At 35.0% G+C, this 25102-nt stretch overlaps 1 non-coding gene across 1 annotated transcript; it reads left to right on the forward strand.

The window, feature by feature from the left end:
• The first annotated feature begins 349 nt into the window (after positions 1-349).
• On the forward strand, positions 350-421 carry Trnaa-agc (transfer RNA alanine (anticodon AGC)). Its single transcript has one exon. It is a non-coding gene; the product is annotated as a tRNA-Ala (tRNA).
• The last annotated feature ends 24681 nt before the right edge of the window (positions 422-25102 follow it).

Raw genomic sequence — 25102 nt, forward strand, 5'->3', positions numbered from 1 at the left:
TAAGAACTTGTGCTCCATTTGTGTACAGTGTGTCAAAATACATTCTACTGTCATGTATACTAATTAGAACAAATTTTTAAAAAATAAGAGACCAGTAAAATAAAGGAAGGGGGCAGGGGAACAGTGGGGAAGGAAAGGGGAGGTACAGGGGAATTAAACTGATCAAATTATACTGTTTTATTGAGTGCATGTATGAATATGTAAAAAAATTAAAAGGTTATAATACATATAGAGAACAGTACATGAAAAAACATGAGGAAGAACATAAAGTATTTTAATACATGAGAGCTCACAGCCTTCTTCCCTCTGTAGTCCTTTCCTCCTTTTTAATCTCAGTACAGGGACTTGGGGGTGTATAGCTCAGTGGTAGAGCACTAGTCTAGCAAGCTAGAGGCTCTGGGTTCAATTCCCAGCACAGTCAAGCTGTCATAGAGCATGTACTTAAGCACTTTTAGAATTATAAGAAACTAAGACTATGAGAAAATTTTGTCTTGAAAAACTAATTTAGATAGAGTACCAGCCATATATCCAATAGGATTTCCTTCCACCAGGAAAGTAAGTACACTGGAACTATAGAAATGTACCAAATGGGAATTGCTTGGTATAATTTAGTTCAATCCAAGATTTCATCAGATTTATCAAGTTCCTATTGCAAGTTGCTTAACCCAACAGAGGCAAGGATGCCAAAATGAACTAGAGTGGTATGGCAGCACCTAAGGATTTCAGGGCAGTGGATTAGAATCATTTCTCTGTACAGATGCTTTTAAGGAGTAGCAGCCACAAATATATCCACCACATCAAATATATCCAAGAAGATCCCATCCAGGCCACAGTCATCCCAAAGTCAAAGAACAATAACAAGTCAAAGAACCAAGCAGGTGAGAGGAAGTTAGAGTGGACCTCAGAGCTGAGTGACAAAGCAGGCAAGAGTGGTGAATCAGGAGCAAGGCGGAAGTCAAGTCTGTCCTGAGAGTCTATTCACAATAATAAACAATTCCTGAAGCACTAACCAAGCCTCTGGCACCACCTGATACTTAAGGTGGGAAGTACTGATCCTGGAGCATAGTCATACCTACCCCAACATCACGTGCTCTGTTACCTCCACAAGATCACCAAATCCAGGCAGACACCCCAAAACGCAAGTGAACACCAGCAGGTCCTGTGGTGTAAGATAGGAAAGCTCTTTTCTTCATATTGACTAAAGGAGAAAAGGGCTTCCTTCATCAGCCCGGTTTTTAAAACTAAGAATTAACTAAATTACTTCTAGTAACCGTATGCATGTATGATTCTTACAGTATATATAAACAAATGAATATATTTGTATCAAAATTTAAAGTCAGAAGAGATTTTATGGAGCATCTTGTCAGACATCTGCACTGAAAGAAATCAACAATCCAAGAGTTGATGCAACTTGGTTAAGTTTATAATGCTAGTCAGTATCATAGCAAATTTGGCAGAAGAAAGACTAACATTTTCTGGCTCAGTTCAGGAGTCTTTCCAGAAGGGCAACATTAAAATAAATTTGTTCTACTAGTGAGGAAAGTTTAATTAATCATAATCCTGATAATCCTCAGCTGTTGGCACACTGCCACCCTTGGTCCACTTAAAGCCCTTTTATTTATTTATTTTTTCAATTCTTTTTGTTCTTTCCTGTATCCTTAACCCTGAATTCATTCCCGTCCTTCACATAGGAATCTATTAAAATATCAATACATGACGTCATGTATATAAAATTTCTTTGTGCATTGCATTTCTGTGTGTAAGTGTACAAGAATGTGTATTCAACTTACCTTAATAGTATGGATACAGTTCTAACTACCCTTTAAAAAGCGAAGATGGTACTGCATGGTTATCCATTTCATTGTTTCTAACCATTGCATAAATCCATAGTAAATATCTATAATGATTCAGTTGTCTATTCCCCTAATAATATAATATGAAATCTTAAAGAGTTCTTGATTTATTTTCTGTAAGTGCCCATTGGTTTTATTTTGTTTTGTTTCTGGCATTCAAATAATCAGTACAATTTACATCCAGATTTTATGGTTTAAATAGCTATGTTTTTTTTTGTTGTTGTTTTTTTGTTTCGGTATTGTTATATCTGATGTTAATATTAGGTAGATGTCTATGGACATCCTGTTTTCAACTTAAGTATGTCGTTTCTTAAATAGACTACTAATAGCTAATAACATGAAAACATGTCAGTGATTACAGGAATTTGGGATATCAATACATCATAGCAAGGGTGGGTGTAATAAAATTTTCTATGAGATTAAAAACTTATTTTGAATAAATTAATTTGTGGCAATTTGTACTAAAATTACTGTCTCACAATTGAAAATAGCTTTATAATGTTTGCCCATTAAAATTCTAAAAAAATATAAATCAATTGTTCCCTTGATGACTTTAGTCACAAGTAAATAAATGAGAAAGTATTCACAGTACAATGTGTGGGAGAAAATATTCAAAGCAAACAATAAACCAGTGATCCAGTATCACGATGACTAAATATTACAAAATGCTAACACAGATGTCCAATATGACAAGAAAAAAGTTGGGTTCTGTTAACTAGGGTATTTATTCAAATCAGACAATGTATTCTATCCAATATGTAGAGTGCCTTCTTACTTATAATTTTAGACTGGAACTTAGAGACGGAATGATCAGACATCAGGCATGCAGGAGATTGAGATAAATGGAGACTCTGGACAAGCAACACAGCATGGCAGGCTAAGGACTCAGCCATACATATTTAAGAGCTACATTAAAATGCAGCATGAACCCCAAGCAGTGACTGTCAAGAAAGCTGGTTCTAAATGGAACACCTTGTTTAATTGATGTACGACTTTAGGTTAGTCCTCTAACCTCTCAAGAATGTCCTGTTCCTCTATTAAATGAGAGAAAGAACATATCCCACCCTGTGTAACATGTTGTGATCATAAAACCCAGTGACAGTAGGGCTGTTCGAGTAAAAATGAACATAAGAATTTTAATATTCAAATAGAATGATTCATAACTGAAGCTGATGTGCTGACCACCAAGAAGGAAACATGAATAACATAGAAGCTGGTGCTACAGGCTTTTGAGAATTCTCTCTTACCGCTGAATATCTTTTTATTGAAGTCGATGTGTTATAACTGGAGAATAATTTAGAATAAAAGTGTGTTTAAAAGACCAAAGAAAAGTATTTAACAAGATTATTAGGCTTATACATACTAAGTCATCAACCAAGAAGTGTTATTTGGTACTGTTGACTGCAGAGTACTGCACTCACAGTCACAGTAAGGGGATGAGATCCAGGGAGCTTAAATAAAGGCCAAAGCACTCTCCATACCACCACCCTACCAAACGTGCATGCACATGTGTGTGGTGCACGCACACACACTGGAAGTACACACATAAATTAAATAGTAAAAATCAAGTTCAAAAAATTTTTAAAGAGTTGAGAGAAAAATGATAACAAAAAATGATGTTTCCTTCTTCTCAGGCCAGAAACGTAGAGGACAGATGCAGTGCACATTTTAAAAGAATTTCAAAAGGAAAGCAAGAAGCAATGGATACGTAAATAATACAAGAAAGATCTACTCAAATCTAAAAGGATATTTTCTAGCAGAATTCAAGTTAGAGTACTCATTTCTGGATCTATCTTGGTAAATTTTGGTGTTGTAAAGATAAAAATAAATAGCTAATAATGGTAAAAGTGGGAAATAAACTAATTTGCCTATCAAACATAAAATAGCAAGTTACAAAAAATTAGGGTAGAGAGGAGAAGTGTTTTGGTATGAATTGATAAATACAATCAATAGGAGTCTAAGACTCCATTTTGCTGCCTTCTATTAAAAAAATTGTTACAACAGCTGTTTCTGAGATACGGAAATGAAAGCTGTTTTCTTATTTAAAAAATGGACTTTCTATACTTTGCACCCCCCAAATTGTACCCTACTCAGGATGCAGCAGTGGTCGTGGTGAGCTACATCCTGGGTATGAAGGCCCTTGTGAGTCTACAGGACTTTGAAGTAGATTCTTGCCCCACCGACCCCCACCCAATTTCAGGATGTGATTGTCTAGCACCTGCTTGAACCCAGAACTGTGGTCAGCTGAACTGCAAAGCTCATGCTTTTTTTAGCTTCTGTTTATCACTTGCTAAACAGACTGGAAAATTCCAGTCTTGCCTAGAGCTCACAGGTCCCACATATTAATGTTTTAATTTCTATGATTGGCTAGCTTACCTGAGGACAAGCAAGTCACTTATTTGTGGGTTTTGTGCTTATATTTTCTTTGGATGGATCAGGAGATTGCTGTCCTCCCACAGAGCTTGAGTCTCTGCAGTGGGTGACAGTCCCTGGCCAGGTAAATAAAGCTCTCTTTTGATTTGAAATTCATACTTAGAGTGCTTTCTGGAGCAACTCCTCATAACAGAAGAAAGTGTATCCATTGCCCATCTTATATGGAGTAGGTAAAACAGCAATTTTACCATTTATAATTAGATAAACACAGATTCAGAAACATTTTCACTTAAAGATAATAATAAATAGAAGAAAATGAAGGTGCATGGTTTCCAAATCACTAGAGACCAAAAAACAGAGAAAAAAAATTATGGAAGAAAACTAAAAGTATTAAGGTAAAAATAGCAAGAGTATATCAGAATTATATCATATTATTCCTCTATGATAGTATAATCAACAAAGACATAGAATGACATTACTGGATTTTATACCCATTCTTTCCTCCCAAATTTATGTTTTTGTGAAAGTTCCTGGTTCTTTCCCCCAGAGCCTCATGTCTCAGAGGATCTGCACCTCACCTTCAGCTCCACAGAGAGCTCAAGGTCTGATTCTTTTTGACAATGATTTGTTCAGAAATGGTTAAGTGATCAATTCTGACCAGTGAGATGTAAAAGAAAATCTAGTGTGATGCTTCTGGTAACTCATCTTCACTGTAAAGCAAGCTATATGACATTATCATCTCTCTTTTTCCTCTTGACATTGTTATGACTGGGTGCAATGCCTAGAATTGGTACCACCCTGAAACCATTGTCTTGCCATCTTGTAGCTATTGTGTAGTTATTTGCACTCAGAGGTTTGATAACTTTCCTGAGATGAAATAGTAAGTGGAAAATCGGTATACATCTCCACACCTACTTCTTATTCTGAAATTAATGTACTTTCCAACACTTCTTATTGCTTCTAGCCAAGCATATGTTAGAGCTAACATTGACTTTATGTGTTTATAAAGTTTTGTTAATCCCAGTCCACTATTTATTCTACGACATCATGGTATAAAATATTCCTGCATTTTGATTAAGGATAGAGCTATGCTTATTGTTTGTTGATATTATTGTTTAGGGTGATGAACCAAGTAGATGTCTATGAGCTTCCTGTTTTCAATCTGTGTAATATTTTTTTCAACATATCCTTTCTTAAATATACTATGAATATCTGATAGCATGGCTAATGATTGCTCTTTTGTGTCTTTTCCAGATTAACTTTTGTCTCTCTTTGTATGATTGGTTAAATGCTTTCTCTGGCAAATCCTTTTGGACTTGTGCAGACTCTATTAAGCTTCCCCTTTTTTGCCCTCCTTGCTTTAAACCTTCCTCTTCCCCTGTGAGCTGCTGTTTCACTCCTCCTTTATTCCAGCACATAATGCCATGCCTAGTGCATCATGCATGATTAATGGTAATGGAAAAGTCCTTGAATGAATTGTTCATTGATTAAGTGAGTGAATGAATGAATGATGGTAGATGCATCACCTTGTAGTCTAGTCCTATTAAAATTCCAAAAGGATACATCAGGAGTGTTATGCCTTCATCCTCTGAATCTCAAAAGCATTTTATTCCTCTTACTGCACTTACATTCTGCCTTATATTAGTTTGAGTACACTTGCTTTCCTCCTAATCCATAAATTCCTTGAGTTTGTTATCTTTGTCATCTCTAGTGATGCCCCCATAGCACCTAGCACAGCATACTGTCTTTCACTTAATAAAAGCATATGAAGTATATTAATCAATTTAAAGGGATCTTGTTAGTAATGGGAGAGATTTAGAATACTCTGCATTTTGAGGATGGTGTCTTTGAAATCTGTTCCAATATTCTGAGCTCTGTTCACAATAGAGTATGTCTCCTGCACTTGTTGATTTGATATTTTCATAAACATTTTTGAATTGCTACATACTTAACATTTGCATATCAACATGTAATGTTTGTTTACAAACAGCCTTACATTGTTTACTAAATTTTTTAACAACTGCAAGTATAGTCTTCTCAGAAAGATTGCAAGTCTCAAGTGATAAACAAGAATACAGGCTCTCTAGCTTGTGCTTTCCTTTAGAGTCTATTTCTATGTTTCTCTTCAAGAACTTAGACGTGTGTTTCCTTTTATGGTGCCTACCAGTGTGGTTGACACCACAAGTATTTGCATATCATTTGCATATCTGGGTGTGTGTGCCGTGATGGAAATTAGAGGATAACCATGTGCCCAATTTGGCTCATTGCCCCAATGTGAAGTGATTATGTGTGTGTGTGTGTGTGTGTGTGTGTACAAACATTCATGTATGATCCTCTAGAGTAACAGAGAAAATAGCACTGTTAATAGTAACCTATAAAACAAATTTGACTAAAGAATATAAATAATTTAAGTAGAATATTTGAAAGTGATACTTTTTTTTTTCCACATCCCCATGCCAGAAAATGGGTGAGGGGGTAAAAAAAATATTATATTCACAAGCCAGTTACCTGTTATTTTTAAATAAAGCTTTCTTGTCAATCAGACACACCCACTTATTTCCACACTGTGTATAGCTTCTTGTGAGCTACAAGGGTAGAGAAGTTACAACAGAGACCAGGTGGACCACAAATCTAAATATTTACTCTCTGACCTTTAAAAAAATAAGCAGTCTAAACTACATACAAATATCAAATGATTATGATGGTATTCCACCACCATCAAGACACATTCCATTAGATGTGCAAAAGTTGGTGTGTAACCTGTTTAAAATTGATTGAAAACATTGTACTAGCTCTAAGGGACAATCCTTGGGCAGCGTGGGTAGAGAGTATAGGTGAAGCATAAGAATTTATTGAATTACTCAGAATGGAAACTTGTCTTTAAAATGCCAAATGGCCTGTTTTTCTTTTAGAAAATTCTCATTAATACATGCACAGTACAGATGCTTCATAGCACCAACATGCTAATTGCAGGAAGTAAAGAATTCTAATTGAAATAATATTAATGAAGAGCCATGCCAACCCACTGCAATATCACAATCTTTGTGAATCCTTAGCTTCTTATGATTCATTTTCCTCCCCAAAATAACTCAGATTAAACAGTGACTTCTCAACACAAGACAACATTTCCACCCAGATTCCTCTTTTATGTTTTGAATCATGTTCCAGGATACAGCACACAGAGCAGGACTCATCTTCTGCCATCAGCTAATGTTGTTAAATGTCAGGCATTTAATAAAGTTAAAGGGCAAAAAACTTTTAAACAATTTATTCTGCCTGGCAATCTTTCCTTGAGAGAGAAGTTGCAGGGAAACTCATTGCTTTATTGACTTAAGCAGAAGAAGAATTTTTTTTAAATCAAGTTCCGAAAACAAAACCCAGTGACTTTATAAATTCTAAATATCTAGGCAGTATGTTCATATATATATATATATATATATATATATATATATATATATGTGTGTGTGTGTGTGTGTGTGTGTGTATTTAGGATTGTTTGTGAAATATAGTAGTAAGTATACCTTGTAACACCAAATGTGGACTTTGCATAGCAGCAAAATGCTTTGTGAATTCAGATGTTTGCAAACCAAGGCACAATTCCTAGAAAAAAAATCTGGTAGTATGTCTCAGTTTCCCACATAAGAAGTGTATTGGGGCCAGGCACAGTGGCAAATGCCTGTAATCCCAGTGGCTTGGGATGCTGAGGCAGGAGGATCTTGAGTTCAAAGCCAGCCTCAGCAGAAGCAAGGTGCTCAGCAATTCAGCAAGAAACTGTCTCTAAATAAAATACACAATAGTGCTGGGGATGTGGCTCAATGGCCAAGTGCCCCTGAGTTCCATCTCCAGTACCAAATATAAAAAAAATAAGTGTATTGGCAAATGGATTAGAGAACTTTAGATGCTTGTTGATTCTGCAAACTAAAAGAAAGACTGTCACTGGATATCTTTCCAGTGTCCTACAGGAAGGACATCCTCTCAACCTGCCTCCTCTATTCTGCCATGGGACTAGGGTGAAAAGATAATACTTCTCCTCTATTGCCTTGATTTCCTCTCCAAATATGTTGTGAGGGGATAGAACCCATAGGTTAGTTTGAAATGCCACCTTATAAAGAACAAAGCACTGAATTTTCTAGGAAAGGATGTTAGGAAGCTATGGTAATGTTGATTATCCTCTGCTGTTGTGGTTTGGATGTGAGGTGTTCCCAAAAATCTCACATGTGAGACAATGCAAGAGGTTCAGAGGAGAAATGATTGGATTTTGAGAATCTTTACACAATCAGTGGATTAATCCCCTGATAGGGATTAACTGAGTTGTCACTGAAGTGGTAGATTGTGGCCAGAGGAGGTGGGAATTGGGGCGTGGCTTTAGGGTATATATATTTATATGTGGAGAGTAGAGACTCTCTCTCTCTCTGCTTCCTGATCATCATGTGAGCTGCTTCTCTCCACCATACTCTTCTTCCATGATGGTCTCCTTACCTCCAGCCTGCAGGAATGGAGCCACCCTTCTAAGGGCTAAGACCTCTGAAACCGTGGAGCCCTCACATAAACTTTTCCTCTCCTACAATTGTTCTGGTTGGGTCCTTTAGTCACAGCAAAGAAAAGCTGGCTAAAACATATGCTTTTTGAGTTCCCATTCTAATAGTTAGAATGAGCTCCCATTCTAATAGCTTAGTTCCCAATAAGCATAGGATATAATATAAAGCACCTTAGTAAGTATGTATAGTTAAGAATTAAAACATTGTAGGGTTCTCCTTGTTTTCAGTACATCTCATGGGATTGATGTCTCTTAGCTTTCTTAAAATGGACATCCTACAAGGAAAAGACTTATTTTAATGGCCTATGTATTAGGAACAAAGCATTAGTAACTGACCACCCTTCTACTTAAGGAGCAAATTTCAAAGGAAGATCTATGTATCCATGGAGCTATTTTTAAAACCTCCAGAGCAAGGTGCCATGAGCCTGAGAAATTGTTTCTTCTGATCTCTTAGGTTTTAATGACTAGCTAGCAGCATTCAATTACAAACTGATCATTAACAAGAAATCTAATTGCTATTAGCAGACAGGTAAACAACTCATATTGACGTAAAAAAGAGCATGGAGGGCCATTTTATGGTAAGAAGTGAAATACAGATTCTCTTAAGGAAAACAAGTAACATCACTGTGTTTATAAAACTATAGTGCCACTCCTTTTCATATACATGGAATATAGGAATAGCTACTGTCAATAGTTATGAACTATGATATCTTATTTTTTTCTTTTTATTGATTCTTTTTAGTTATACATAACATTAGGAATCATTTTGATATGATTATAAAGACATGAAATATAATTTGTTCTAAGTCAGTCCCCAGTATTTACCCTTTCCATCTCTTCTCCTCCCCCCACTGTTGATGATATGTTTTTTTTTCATTTTCAATATAAGGTTTTTATTTATTTTTAATTTTTTATTTGTTCCAATTAGTTATACATGACAGTAGAATGCATTTTGACACATCATATATAAATGAAGTATAACTTCTCATTCTTCTGGTTGTACATGTTGTAAAATCATCCGATTGTGGAATCACATATTTATATAAGGTAATGTTCAATTCATTCTACTATTTTTCCTACTCCCACACCCCCACCCCTCGCCTCACTGTCCTCCACACAATCCAAAGTTAATTCATTCTTTCCTAGCCCCACTCCCTTATTGTGAATTAGCATCTGCATATCAGAGAAAATATTCTGCCTTTGGTTTTGGGGGGATTGGCTTCTTTTTCTTAGCATGGTATGCTGCAGTTCCATCCATTTACTGGCAAATGCCATAATTTCATTCTTCTTTAAGGCTGAGTGATATTCCATTGTGTTTATATACCACATTTTCTTTATCCATTCATCTGTTGAAGGACATCTAGGTTGGTTCCAAGGTTTAGCTATTGTGAATTAAGCTGCTATAAACATTGATGTGGCTGTGGCACTTTAGTAAGCTGACCTTAAGTCCTTTGGGTATAAACAGAAGAATGGGATTGCTGGGTCAAATGGTGGTTCCATTAAAAATTTTCTGAGGAATCTCCATATTGCTTTCCATAATGGTTGCACCAATTTGCATAACCACTAGCAATGTATGAGTGACCCTTTTTTCCAATATCCTTGTCAGCATTTATTGCTTGCATTCTTGATAATTGCTATTCTTACTGGAATGAGATGAGATTTTAGAATAGTTTTGATTTGCATTTCTCTAATTGCCAGAAATGTTGAACATTTTTTTTCATATATTTGTTGATCCATCATACTTCTGCCAAGTGTCTATTCAGTTCCTTAGCCAATTTATTGATTGTGGGGTTTTTGGGGGGGAGGTGGTTGAGTTTTTTGAGTTCTTTTTGTATCTTGGAGATTAATGTATCTGAGTTGCATGTGGTAAAGATTTTCTCCCATTCTGTAGACTCTATCTTCATGTTATTGTTTCTTTTGCTGAGAGGAAGGTTTTTAGTTTGAATCCATCCCATTTTTTTATTCTTGATTTTACTTCTTGCACTGTAAGAGTCTTGTTAAGGAAGTCAGGTACTAAGCGGAAATGGTGAAGATTTGGGCCTACTTTTTCTTCCATTAGGTGCAGGGTCTCGGTTCTAGTACCAGTCTTTGATCCACTTTGAGTTGAGTTTCATGCAGGATGAGAGATAGGGGTTTAATTTCATTTTGTTACATATAAATTTCCTTTTCCCAATGCCATTTGTTGAAGATGTTTTCTTTTCTACAATGAATATTTTTGGAACCTTTGTCTAATATGAGATAACTGGATTTTTAAAAATATTTATTTTTTAGTTATAGGTGGATGCAATATCTTTATTTTATTTTTTATGTGGTACTGAGGATTGAACCCAGTGCCTCACATGTGATAGGCAAGCGCTCTACCTCTGAGCCACAACCCCAGTCTAAGATAACTGTATTTATTCGGGTTTGTCTCTGTGTCTTCTATTCCATACCATTGGTCTATGTATCTGTTTTGGTGCCAATACCATGCTGCTTTTGTTACTATGGTTCTGTATTATAGTTTAAGTTCTGGTATTGTGATGCCTCCTGCTTCACTCTTCTCGGTAAGGATTCCTTTGGTTATTCTGGTTCTCTTATTTTTCCAAATGAATTTAATGATTGCTTTTTCTATTTCTATGAAAAATGTCATTGGTATTTTAATAGGAATTTCATCTGGGACACTCTGAAGACAGTGCTAAGAGGAAAGTTTATTTCATTAAGCTCATTCATCAAAAGAATAGAAAGTCAAAGAATAAATGACCTAACATTACATCTCAAAGCCCTGGATATCTTGTTTTTTGAAGTATAATGCATGTAAAACTGTTAATTAAGACACAAGTTCCATTTTGTAGGAAGTAAATCATTCAAGGTTTCAAAAACTTGCTTGCTAGTGTGTCTAGCTCTCTACTCTAAAATATCTGTTAGTGATGATAAATTCTGTAGGAGGGTCTATTCTGAGCTATTAATTTCCTGTAAGGGGAAAATGGGTGTATTACCAGAAATATCATTGAAGAAGGGTGGGATGTGGGTAGAGGGTTGTATATTTGTCTTGAGAATTAAAAACTATAAAACGTTCTTATGCACAACTGATTTTTTTAAAAAACACACATTTTTAAAGAAAAAACATACTTAGAAACCTATCTTTTGATGATAGATAATCAAGAAAATTTACCTATAACTATGTTGTATTGTTTAAAATATGTACTTATTTATTCATTAAACAGTACTTATTAAATATGCACTTATATACTACATACATTTATTAAAATAGAACAGTGAAAGTATAAAAATAACTGAGTTTAAGGTAATGAAAGACCCCATGTTTTATTCCAACAGTTTCAAATTCTTCTTTTAAAAAGTTTACATTAATTTTGTGTATATGTGATGTATTGGGGATTGAACCCAGGAGCAATTTACCACAGAGCCACATCCCCAGCCCTTTTTATTTATTGTTTGGAGACAGAGTTTTACTAAATTGCTTAGGGCCTTGCTAGGTTGCTGAAGCTGGCTTGTAACTCACAATCCTCCTGCCTTAGCCTCCCAAGTCACTGGGATTACAAGCATGCAGCACCACACCCAGTCACATTAGTTACATTGACTAGAGTGTTAAAGTGACTCCTCATCTTTGAGGAGTCTCCCAAGGTGATTCTGCATCACTTTCATCAGCTTATCAATTAGAACTTAAAAATACAAACACATGACAAAATGATCAAACATCTTACAGAATCTTTCCCAATCTCTGTAGAAGAGTTACAGCTTGAAGATTCAGTTTGCAATGAGCTTCGTATCCACCAAATCATTAAGAGGTCAGGTAAAAGTCTTACTAGAGCAGATAGCACAATACACTTGCCCAGAGTTTCACTAATACTTTAAGACTACTGGGGCATTCTTTTATAATTGTAAAAGTTCAAAATTGAGATTTAGTAGACATAAAATGAATATTACATTCTGGTGTCAATGTCATAATCCAAATGTGGAAAAACTAATTTCCATCTGGAATTATTTAAAAAAATTAACTTCTGAGTTTATTTTAATCAGATTTACTGATTAAAAAAAAAAAAAAAACCTTTGAAAAAAATCATGTAGCTCAAGTGGTAGCAAGACTGTTTCAAATGGAATCCTAATGATTTTGTCCTCGGTACTGTATAGCTTTGGCCCAGGAAGGAGCAAACCAGGTGATGTGTACCGTGAACATCAGTTTAGAAAAGTCCGTAGTCTTCCCCTCCCCTACAAGTTACCCTTTAAGCATTTAACATCCTATGGTTAAGAAAATATATAATAATCATGTTCTTTCTTGTCTTCAGTCTAAGTCTTTGCCACTTTGCAAATTCATTTTCTCTTGTTTTCCTCTTTGGAGACAGAGAACAGCTGGTTGTCATCTTCCAAATGCTGTAACAATCCCTCATATATTTGAAGATAGTAATTAAGTCATCCTCTCAGCCTTCTCTTTTAGAGAAACTCAAATTTCTTTTTAACACAAATTATCAAAAAAATTACCACAGCCGTGGACGTGAAAATTGTTATTGCGTAGACTTTCCATGTAAACCCCTCTTGTTTCTGTAAATACTCCTTCTCCAGAAGCAAAAGCAGCAGCACGTTGCTTTGATGAATTCCAGCTCCCGCTGCCCAGCCTTATCCTCTTTCTGACATCCATTAACTTCCCACGAACACTTTGCTGTTCTCAGGTAAACTGATGTGACTCCTACCTTCCAGTCACCTTTCACTCTCTGTCTCCACCCCCTCATGTTCTAAAAGGAGATAACATCATGAGGAGCAGGTTCTTTAGCAGCTACAAGAGTGCAGCTCTAAATATTACTTAGGCTATTTCAAACCAAAGATATCATTCTTAGATGGGTGAGTTTTCCCCATAAGATATTATCTGGTAATAAGATTTTAAAACCACCAAAGATTTCTTTTTATTATACTAATACAAAAAAAAAATAGCACTCATTGCATGGAAATATGAAGGAAAAAAATCAGACTTACTGGCTATGTGATTTTGGGGAAGATATTTGATCTCATATTTTCTTCATCTGTAAAATGGGCACAATAATAGCCATAGAGATGTATAAAGAAACTAATAAAATAGTTTGTGACCCATCACACTGACTGACGAAATTCTCTTCTCAGTCATCCAGGTGGCATTTTTATCTCTTGGTTTTGTGTTCCTCATGAAAGTACAAGGAATTAATGAATCCATTCTCCTGGGTTGCATATTTTCATTTAAGGAGGTACTTTCTCATGTTTTAACACATAAAGTAGTGGATCTCATGATAAACATTCCAATTGGCAAGTCAAATTTGTTAGGACAATGTTTTGAGGCAGGATTATCCTATGCATGAGGCAAGCTGCTCACAGATGTGTGATTTCACCTCATGTCTGAGGCGTAAACATGTTTATTTAGAGACAAATTATCCTCAATCTCAGTGATCCTGAGTGGTTTATCACAGGATTTTCTCTGAAATATAAAACTATATATATTTTGCTTTATATTATTTCATTCCGGTAAAAGAAGATAACCCTAGTCCTGGGAAGATTTGACATGCCAATTTATCTGTAACACGGATCAGGAATATTAATGTATCAACCTTTTACTTCATTTTGCTTTGAATAAAGTAAGACAATTACTCTTCCTGAAAATAGAGTATTTCATGTGTGAAAAAGTCAGAAATCTTTTTATTTTTCTTATATGACCACAATTTAACTATTCATGCTCCCCGCCCCCCCTCTGGCCTTCTCTCTCTTTCTCCCCCTCTTCCCTTCTGTCCATCTACTGGCTGTTGATTTAATGGATGACTTTTAGACTTTCATGATTCCATAGTTTACCTATTTCCTGTCCATACATGAAGATTAATGGTTTATCCGGTAATTATCTGCTTTTAAATCTAGACCTACAGAGAAGAGGTGGAGGAAAAGGTCTCATGTAGGAAACAATTATCATTTCTATTAACAACAACAAAAAAAGAAAGCAAAATTAATTTTCTAAGCAGGCAAGTTAAATGACTCAATCAGCTTCTGGATTAAATATTTTCATATGTATATAAGCATTTCAACTATCAACCAGTAAAAGTCACTTATGTTGAAAATTTATCTTTTCGCATTTAGAAACAGCTACCTGACTCCCTATATACGCTGAAATGTGGGGGAAGTGTATGCGAGATGTCTGTGAAGCAAGGGCTGCACAGAGGGATTATATATTCATAAATCTTCTGGTCCTAAGTGGTAAGGTTTACCTGCTACTGGGTGACTCAATAATACTTTTGTCTTCCATTCCTAAATGCTTTCTCAAATTCCACTTTTTACCTGTCACTTTTTTTCTTTAATAAATATATTAATGGCTATTAGTAACACTTCTGTTTTATATGACAATCAAATACTTCAGAATTACGCACATATATTTCATCCTTACTTTATTCACTTCACAAATTATTAAAGTGTTATAGCTACATTGGTTAGTAGCAATTAGACACATCTACTTATCAAAAAAGTTTATGAATAATTTCTATTCATGCACATCAGCCATGGTCCACACAGGAAGTAATCCCTGTAGCTTTTCCCAGTGCCATGAAAAGGCTGTAACATAGGAGATGGAAAAGAGAAGAGAACCAGTGTCTATATGTCAGGAAAGTGGTGAAGCAAAATAACAGATCCACACATGGACTAGTGAGGAGTAGAAATCATAAACTTAGTGATTTCTAAGTGTTCATTGTTTATTAGTGAAAAATAATTAGCATGAGCCATGTGTATAGCTGAAGGGTTAGGGCTGTATATAATGATGAGTTTCTTTCCATTTTGTTGTCTTTTTGGGGGAAAGGGGAGGGTACCAGGATTGAACTCAGGAGCACTAGACCACTGAGCCACACCCCCAGCCCTATTTTGTATTTGACAGGGTCTCACTGAGTTGCTTAGTGCCTTGCTTTTTCTGAGGCTGGCTTTGAACTCATGATCCTCCTACCTCAGCCTCCCAAGCCACTGGGATTACAGGCATGCTCCACTGCACGTGGCAAAAATGGTGAGTTTCTTTAAGGAAATTGTGCATGTGTCCCAAGAGCCAAGAGAATAGACTTAAGCAGGAGAAGTACACAAAATCAGTCAGCAATTTGCCCTGGAAATTGTTAGTATAAAAGGTGGAGTATTTCCAAGCAAGCAAAGAAGAAAGAAGAGAATATTAAAAATCTCAGTCAGATGAAAGCAAAAGTGGGTAAGCACAGGGAAATTTGAAGGACACCTGTTATGAAAAAAATTAAAAATCCAGAACCATATTACCAGTCTAATTATCCTGCTCACATATACACCTGGGTGTGTTTTCATATGTGAAGAAGGGGATAGAATATAGAAATTTCTTAATCATTGTACACATAATTTGGATCCGTATTTCAATAAATTCTGTGGAGTTTATATATTCAGGTTAAAAGTGAATTCAGATTTATGGTTTGATGGAATAATGGACTACTCCTGCCAAAATGAGATATTGAATTGCTTTTCAATTCTTTTTATACTCAGATAATATTGCAAAAACATATGAATGCATAAGTACAAGAATAAAATTAGTGCAAAATGAATAAATTATCATGACCTTGTTATTGTAGTACACAGGCAAATATTTCATTCCATAAAACATATGTCCAATTCAGCATGGCCTTTGAAATCCACAATCCTCAATTTTTCTAAGCAACATTTTTCACAAAGAGTTTTAATTTCTGCAAGAGTTAAATCAACCAAAATGCTTAACTCGGAAGGAGTGGTGAATCATTATAAAAATAAAGGCATAATTACATCTAATATTCTAGAACACTTAGAACTGTTTACTTCTTGCAGGCAATGGATTTTTCCAAATAAAAGCTCAGGGTGAATTAATTGTTGTAAATAAATACACAATCAAGCAAATAACATTTTATAATTCTGAAACAAGCCTATAATAGAAAACCATTTCAAAGATGCCTAATCCAGAGGAACTGGCAACTGGAAGTAGATTTGTGAATTAGCAAACATGATGATCTGGCAGTCAACATCTCCGGTTTCTAGGGTTTGAATGCACGCTATAGAAAACATGCACAGGAAATTAAATTTATGCATCATGTGAAAAATTGAGCAGGTGGAGGAATGAAGAAAGGGAATGAGTGAACAAGTATAGGACGTGTGGGGAGGCAGGGAAACCGGAGAAGGAAGAAGACAGGGAAATGAAAAATATTTGAATATTCAGAAAATATATTTATCTTCTTTGTTCGACACTTTCTATTGATCACCATCAGGGTTGGCAAGTAGCTTGAGATTGTGATCCTGAATTGATATTTAATTAAAATCCAGTTCTATTTCAATAATACGGTAAACACATCACAATTCTGTATGTAAATAACATCAGTAGATGAAGGATAAAAGAAGAATCAAAACTAAGTGCTAGGAAGTTTACAAAGAAAGCAGAGAGCGAATCATGTGGAGAAAAACAATAATTAAACTCTGCTTCCAATTTATTGTTACTGTAGCTTTTATTAAGATTCTGCTTTAGTCCAAAAGTTATTTTCTTTCTGTCTGATTTGTCTTGCCAAAGAGAAAAATAAGCACAAATAGCATTATATCCCTGATATTTTCCATAACATCAGAGACCAGTTCTGCCCTCAACAAGCCTTCCCAACTCTCCATGGACTAGATTTTTTTTTAATGGTCATCACCCTTAACTCCCTGTGAGTAAAATCCATCCCTCTTCCTCTAAAATTCTAGATAGTGGGAATTATGAGGTTAGGCTAAAATCTTAGATAATGGAAATTATTATGTGTGTTATCTAGGGAACCTTTGGCCTTTGAGAGAGATTCCACTAGTCAACGTAACCAACTTGTTTGAACATTGTTATAATTTCTAAGAATCCCAACGTCTTCCACTTTGTGGATGTGAAACACCCCTCAAAGCTATTGCCGTTCATCCAGATTCTTATATATTGACATGAATGTGTATGCATAATATGAGCAAATGTTTATAAGCTTCTTTTTAATTTGTAAACATTTCCAAATTCAAAATAATTTTATAATAGTCACTTGTCACAAATCTTGGTATATCAACCATGATGTGGGCTAAGTTATAATTCTTTTGTGGCCTTGAATAGTAACAGCTATAACAAAACTTTAGGGTCCTCAAATAAAGAAGATTCACAAAGACCACAGCATCTCTTCTTCTCCCCATAATTGGGTAAAGATTCTCATGATATAGAATTGCTGAAAGTTCTACTTTATTCCATCTTTCCACTGATCTATTGTGCCTCAATTCCAGAGAGACTAAAGGGCTAACAAATGGAAATATTGAATGGATAGCCTCTTGGAGGATCATGGGTGAAAAGAATAGGTTCAAACACCTCCCAATTGGGTCACAATAGGATGAAATGCTAGTTTCTTGAGAGAACACAGTCAATCTATCCAGACCCACTTGTTCCACCTCTGAGCCTCCCATAAGACTTCTGGGAAGCCACTGTGGGTTTGGAGAAGGGATGGGAAGCAGCTGTCTACTCCTCAGACTCCACTTCTTCCAAAAGCAAAGGATCTAGTGCACTTCTATGCATCATTATTCTGATCCAAAATAAGCAGATCTTAAGGCAACTTAGATTGCTGTACCAGGTGATTCTTGGGTTAAAGGAATCACCTTTATCATTTGCATACGTCTCAGTGGTGTGCAGCAAAGTGTCTACACAACCAAGAGCAAGAGGACAAGCTTGTTATACTTAGTTATTCTATTCTTGAACTAGCCAAAAAATCAGAAAGAAGAATATTGAAGGAGCCAAGAGGGAGGATTCTATTTTCTCCAAGACTAGCAGAAGAAAAGTAAAGCCAAAGCCACAGCCTCCTCAGCAGTGAGGCAAACTCTAATTATTTGAATGGAGAGAAGTGTACCGATGCCAGAAACATAAAACAGACAGAATAAATTCAAAGATTTAAGAAAAGGATGTGATTTGGCTAAATTATTATTTCTGCCTTTTTGCACTTCCAACCCACTTTAATTCAAGCAGCTCACATCTGGTGTTTTATATGAAGTCAAGAGGAAAACCTCATTGAACCAATGCTGAGCAGCTCTAGGCTGGGAAGTAGGCCCGTGTGCTCATGGAGGTGGAGAAAATCACAAAGCAGACCAGCCTGCCAGTGTCCAGTTTCAGAGCCCAGAATTTGTTCCCTAAGTACCTCCATTTCAGTTAGAGGGAATATATAAGAAAGAGAGAAAATGCTTACAATATAGTTAACCAGAAGTAAAAATCATATTAAAGCTACTATATTAAAAAACAAAGACCTTGGCTGGGCATGGTGGCACACGCATGTAACCCCAGTGACTTGGGAGGCTGAGGCAGGAAGATCAGAAGTTTAAAGCCAGCCTCAGCAAAAGCAAGGCACTAAGTGACTCAATGAGACCCTGTCTCTAAACAAAATATAAAAAAGGGCTAGGGAGGTGGCCAGTGGTTAAGCGCCCCTGGGTTCAAACCTCAGTACCAAATAAATAAATAAATAAGACTTCCTCTTTGTTCTTTGGAAAATCAGAATGGTATTTTCTACAATCTTTTAGAGCATCCTTACTTTTGAATTCAAAGTTATTTATTTGTAAAAATAAACTGCTCAGTCATAAAACTTACAAGGTGTTAAGTACAAAGATAAGAGTTGAAATAGTCTACATAGTGCCTAAGTGTGTAGATCACAACAAAATGAAACCACAGGCATACCTGGCCCACTAGACTCACTATATCATTATACAGAAATGAGCTCTGCTGGCACCATGAGTCTCCTCTAACACTCAAAGCTGGGCTAACAAAACAACTGAGGGGAAAATACTATGTTCCCAATACCATTAAAAATAAATAAACAAACAAACAAATAAATAAAAACCTGGGTGCATAATTTGGAAAAACTAAAGTGATGCATGGTAATACCTGAGAATTGAAAGAAGTTCTCCCCTGGGAAATCCTATCTCTACTAATCTGACTCAGAAGACAGACTGCCAACATCTTGTTTTTCTCTGTCCAAGTTTTATTCCCATTTATAAATGAATATTTCAAAGTGATTTATCAGAAGCTTCTTAATTCTGAGTCCAATCTGGCCTGGAAAGATAGGAACCATAAATTTTGGGAGGACTCCTGGGGTATTTCCCAGTTAGCCTGGCTTCAAGTTGAGATCCTTTTGTGAGTTAGCTCTCATTATTTTGTTCAATTCTCAGGGATCAGTCAGAGCTTCACTTCTTATTGCCTATATTCCCTCTGGAGGAGTTTTGAGATATGTCAGATTACTCTCTGTTTTCCCAAATTAAAAATAAAAATACTGCAGAATTTGTACTTCCTCAGGATGTCAGTGTTGTACACACATCTGGTTAGACAGGGACACATCTCATACTTTACTCCATAAGACTGTATAAACAACAGGTCAATTGCTCTCTACATTCTCCTACAAGTATGGATCCTATGTGGAATTGTTGCCAAAAATGGACAGAGTATCATATGCTCAGAGAATAGTCAAGACTTGGCTGGGAGAAAAGAAAACATGAATCAAACTCAAAGCATAAATGAGGGGTTACAGAAGCAGTTAGACAGCATTATAGTAATTGTAGGGTCTGGAGAGGGACAGAGGAGGAAGTAAAAACAATGTAACACAATGAGGAGCAATTCATGTTATGCATTAGCCAATTAATTCATTTAGGTAAATCCACATATGATGGATATGTGCTGTGGTATTTCTTTGTGAAAAGCAGGCTACTAAGCAGATGCATCTCCTTAAAAGTGCCATTGATGTCTGGACAATCAACAAAAAACAAAATACAGTTGTCACTCCATATCTTATAGGTTCTAGATTGACAAAATCAACCAACTGTATGTGGAAAATATTTTGGGAAAAAAATCTTATCTGTGCTGACATATACAGACTTTCTTTCCTATCATTGTTCTCTAAAAAAAAAAAATACAATATGATGGCTATTTGCAGCATTTACATTTAATTAGGTATTATGGATAATCTAGAAATGATTTGAAACATATGGGATGAATGTACCTAGATTATACGCAAATACTATATCATTACATATAAAGGACTTGAGCACCTGCAGAATTTGGAAACAATTCCTTATGGATACGGAGGGACAGTTGTACAACATGCTTGACTCCTGTTAATCACCAGTTCAGTCTTACAAGCTACACCTTAACTTCCTACTTGTTTTCTACCTAAAGCTTTGAAGTCTTTAGGAGTTCTAATTTCTTGGATTCAATTTATTTTCTTTGAAAAATAACAACATCATAAAAACATATGCACTTGAGTGATTGTCTTTTACCTTATTTACTAATGACAGAGAAGCAACCAAACATTACAGAAAATATGACCATGACCCAAAATTGGATTAAATAAGCATTATTCAATAACAGAGAACATACCCTGTGGCTACAATGTATGCCTCTTCCTTCACAGCTTCATTAATTTGGACTTGAACTTCAGCCCTTTGAAAATGTCAGTTCTAGGTAGGTTGTAAAGAGAGACAAATTCTTTTTACTTGATTTTTTTTAATACCATTGAAGTCATTGAACTGGTTTGAATTCACAACGAAGGGCATTATGTACCAGCACATTTTCAGAAGATAAAGACGGCAATAGTGTAGAGATAAGATAGAGATTGAAAGTGGAAATAGATATTATGATAGGTAAATGCAATATAAGTCTTGTATCATTTTACACATCTGTCACAGCAAAGAACTCTTTTAAAAAGACCATGAATATCCCATTAATGAAATAATTTTGGTAATTTCTTAAAGAAAATATTCCTAAGATCACTTTTAATTGCCTTACAATCTACGTGACATATACTGTAGATTTTATTCTAGACTTGATATTTGTCTGGAACTACCTTTAGAAAACAGAATTGCTGAAAGGTGATTGTCAAGCTTTAAAATCAAGTGTAAACTCTCAGAGCTTGAAAGAGCAGACACAGATTCTCATTCTATTCATGGCTATAAAAACTGCACAGTACAATACACAGCTCAGCTCAAGTGTTAATTGCATACAACAGAAACAGGAGAGAAACATCTAAACAGGCTAGGAAGAAAAGAGGAGAGCAAAATGTCAAATCAGAAGGAAAAAAAGGAATTGAAATACATCAAAATGATATATGTGATGTGATATAAAGTTTAAAAATGAAACTAAAATGTACAAAATGACAGATCATTTTTCCTATAATCTTTAGCATTTCCTTGTTCTGACATGGCCTACAATGCTATAAAAGCTATCTTACTGTATTTAACTTTTCAAGTACACAGAAGCTTGGAGAGTTCATTGTTTAAAAGTGAAAACAAAAGTTAAGCAAAAGCTACCAAACATTGAAAAGAGATTTCAGTTCAATTTAGAGCAGCACCTAATTCCTCCCTGCTGATTTTTTTCATTCATGTTGGCAAGGTTAATTTGTGTCTCTTATTATTTCACTCTCTTTACTCACTTCTTTTGCAAAGAAATAAAAATAAATTCAACCTCACCTTTGAAGAGTGATAATTATGTTTCCGTCGCTTATATGAAAGATCTTAGTAACTCTCTCATGCCTGAGGCTTTTGGAGTTATGGGTCTTTCACCTTCATGACAGAAACATAATAACCATACTTCACAGGTAGAGCACTCTATGATTGTGAATGGGAAGAGAGTGCCAGTTACTCTTGGCAAATACCCTGCTCTGGAGGTTGGAAGAATCAGTTCTCAATCATTCTAGATGCCAATATCTCAGGGAGATATTCTCTTTCCCCCCATAGCAGTTTGGGGATTGAAGAACCCAAGAATCATCTGAGCATGGAAAGTGTGTGTGTGTGTGTGTGTGTGTGTGTACACATCTCTATATCTGTAACCATATATAGTCTATATATCATAATTTATACAAAAATAAACCTATATGAGAAAGAGAGATAATAGGTTTCAATCATGGTGGTATGCAAACATTATACACAATCTCACAGTGGACCATACATAAACAGAATAATCCTTTTTCTTCATGATTATCCTCAAATGAATTGCAGCTAGCTATCTTAACATGTTTCTACTTGAAACATAAGTTTATACTAATTTCTATATGACTATTTTTAGGATACCAGAGTTGTTCATTACTGCATTAATTTATCAATATAAATTAAATGCAATTTTAACTCATAACCTGTTTTCATCTTTTTTTAATTGTAAATCTGCCTGCCAGAGTTTGAAGGGAAATACATTTTAGTAGTAACATAGAACACCTGGGGAATAGACCTGGGCATGTTTTGGATTCAGCACCTGGATCCAAAGAACTGCTCTGCCCATTTCATACCTATTTTCCATGTATACATTACTCCCATTTCTATACTTCAGTGTCCTCATCTTAGAAATTGGTATAAAAATAGAGTTCTGCAAAGATCAAAAGTAGTTACATACTACAGTTAAAAAACTGGCACATAATGGCACAAAAAAATTAATTACTATATCATATCGTTTCTTGCGACAGAATGATCCTCTTCCATTCCAGAGGTCATTTGAAAGACATTAGTCTCATTTATATTTCAAAATAGACAAACCACTGGTATAGCCAAGCTGTGAGTTGTGTGACATAGGACAAATCTAAAAATTTACAGCATGGGAGAAGTTTAAACAGTCTGTTCTATCTACTAAAGCATAATAGATCTGGGACCATTTCCATCCATAATTTTTGGTAAAACTTATTGTGAAAAACATGATTTTTCTTAGAAATATCTCATTTTCTCCTCCTTCCACTGTATATCTCAGCTTCCCTTGTATTAAGGTCAGAGTTATGTTTTCTGGCCAACAATTATCAACCATACATGCCATTTTTAGTCCAAGAGTTTTAAGAATGCACCGAGTTCTCCAAATCCAAGCCTTAGGATGGGTTATCTTATGTAAAAAATGACAGAACTATAGGACAGAAACAGCCTGGATTCCTCAGGTATGATCAGAGATTTCAACACCATTCTCTCAATAATTGAGAGTACAAGTAGGCAGAGAATAAGTGAATATAAAGAATGCCAAAAATGAGTATCTTTACTTAATTTCATCTAACATATGTGACTTAATAACATACCAACAACAGTAAAATAAGCATTTATTTAATATATATAGAATATTTATCAAGCATACTACCTGCTGATCCAAAAAAAAAATCTAAACAACCTGAAAAGTATACAAATCACATATGTATTTAACAGCAATGGAATTCAATTAGAAGGCAGCAATAAAATGATATTTAAATAATCCCTAAACATTCATAAACTATATAATTCCAAGAAAACAATGGGTAACAGTGAAATTTATTGAGTGAAATGGCAATGCTATACGTATTCTAAATACTTAAAATAATGAAATATTATGAACAAATATGTGGCAATAATTTTGACAATCTATATGAAAGGTAAAAACTACTTGAAAAACAAACTACAGAAGCTCACTCAATGAGAAATAATCTAAAAAGCCTTTATCTTTTTTCTTAAAATTGAATTTATAGTAAAAAACAAATTCTACACAGAAAACTCCAGGCTCATATGACCTCACCTGTGAATTCTATCAAATATTTAAGGAATAAATAATAGCAATTTTACATAAACTCTTTCAGGAAAATAAAGAAAGAGGGAACAATCTCCACTTCACTCTACGAGGTCAGAATATTCTGGGACTAAAATTGGGCAAAGAGATTAAAAGACAAAAATAAGAACAATAAAAACAACAAAACTACAGGCCTACAACTCTCATGAAAGTAGATCAGTCTTTAAATTAGATTTTAAATTTTAGAAAATCTAATACTACAATATTTGGAAATGATAATATACAACAATGAAGAGAATTTTTTTTCCCAGAAATGGAAGATCAATTGAATATTCTAAAATTAATCAATGTAATTGACCATATTACAATGTTTTATTTTTACAAAAATAAAACTATACAATCATCTGAATAAATACAAAAAATAAAACAGGATTCGACAAAAATCCTGCATACCTTTCTGATAAAATACTCTTAGTAAACCAGAAACAGAAAGGAAAAATGAAATTCGCCCTCCCACCCGCCACCCAAAAAAAAAAAAAACTCACACAATTAACATCACATTTAATGAGGAAAACATGAATAATCTCCACCTAGGAACATTAAAAAAAACAAGAATTTTCACTCTCACTTTTGTTCAGTATTTTACTAGAAGTACCAGCCAGGACAAAGAGTAAAAGAAAAAAAATTAAAATTCATAATAGACATGAAGAACTAAATTGTTTATCTGAAGACAGTATCACCATTGACTCTATTAAAAAGATATAAAACTTAGTAAATTTACTGAGATTACAGGATACAAGATCAAAATATGTGAGTTAATCACATTTCTATAGCAACAATCAGAAATTGAAGTTA

This window comes from Marmota flaviventris, chromosome 4, assembly GCF_047511675.1.
Source record: "Marmota flaviventris isolate mMarFla1 chromosome 4, mMarFla1.hap1, whole genome shotgun sequence".
NCBI lineage: Eukaryota > Metazoa > Chordata > Mammalia > Rodentia > Sciuridae > Marmota > Marmota flaviventris.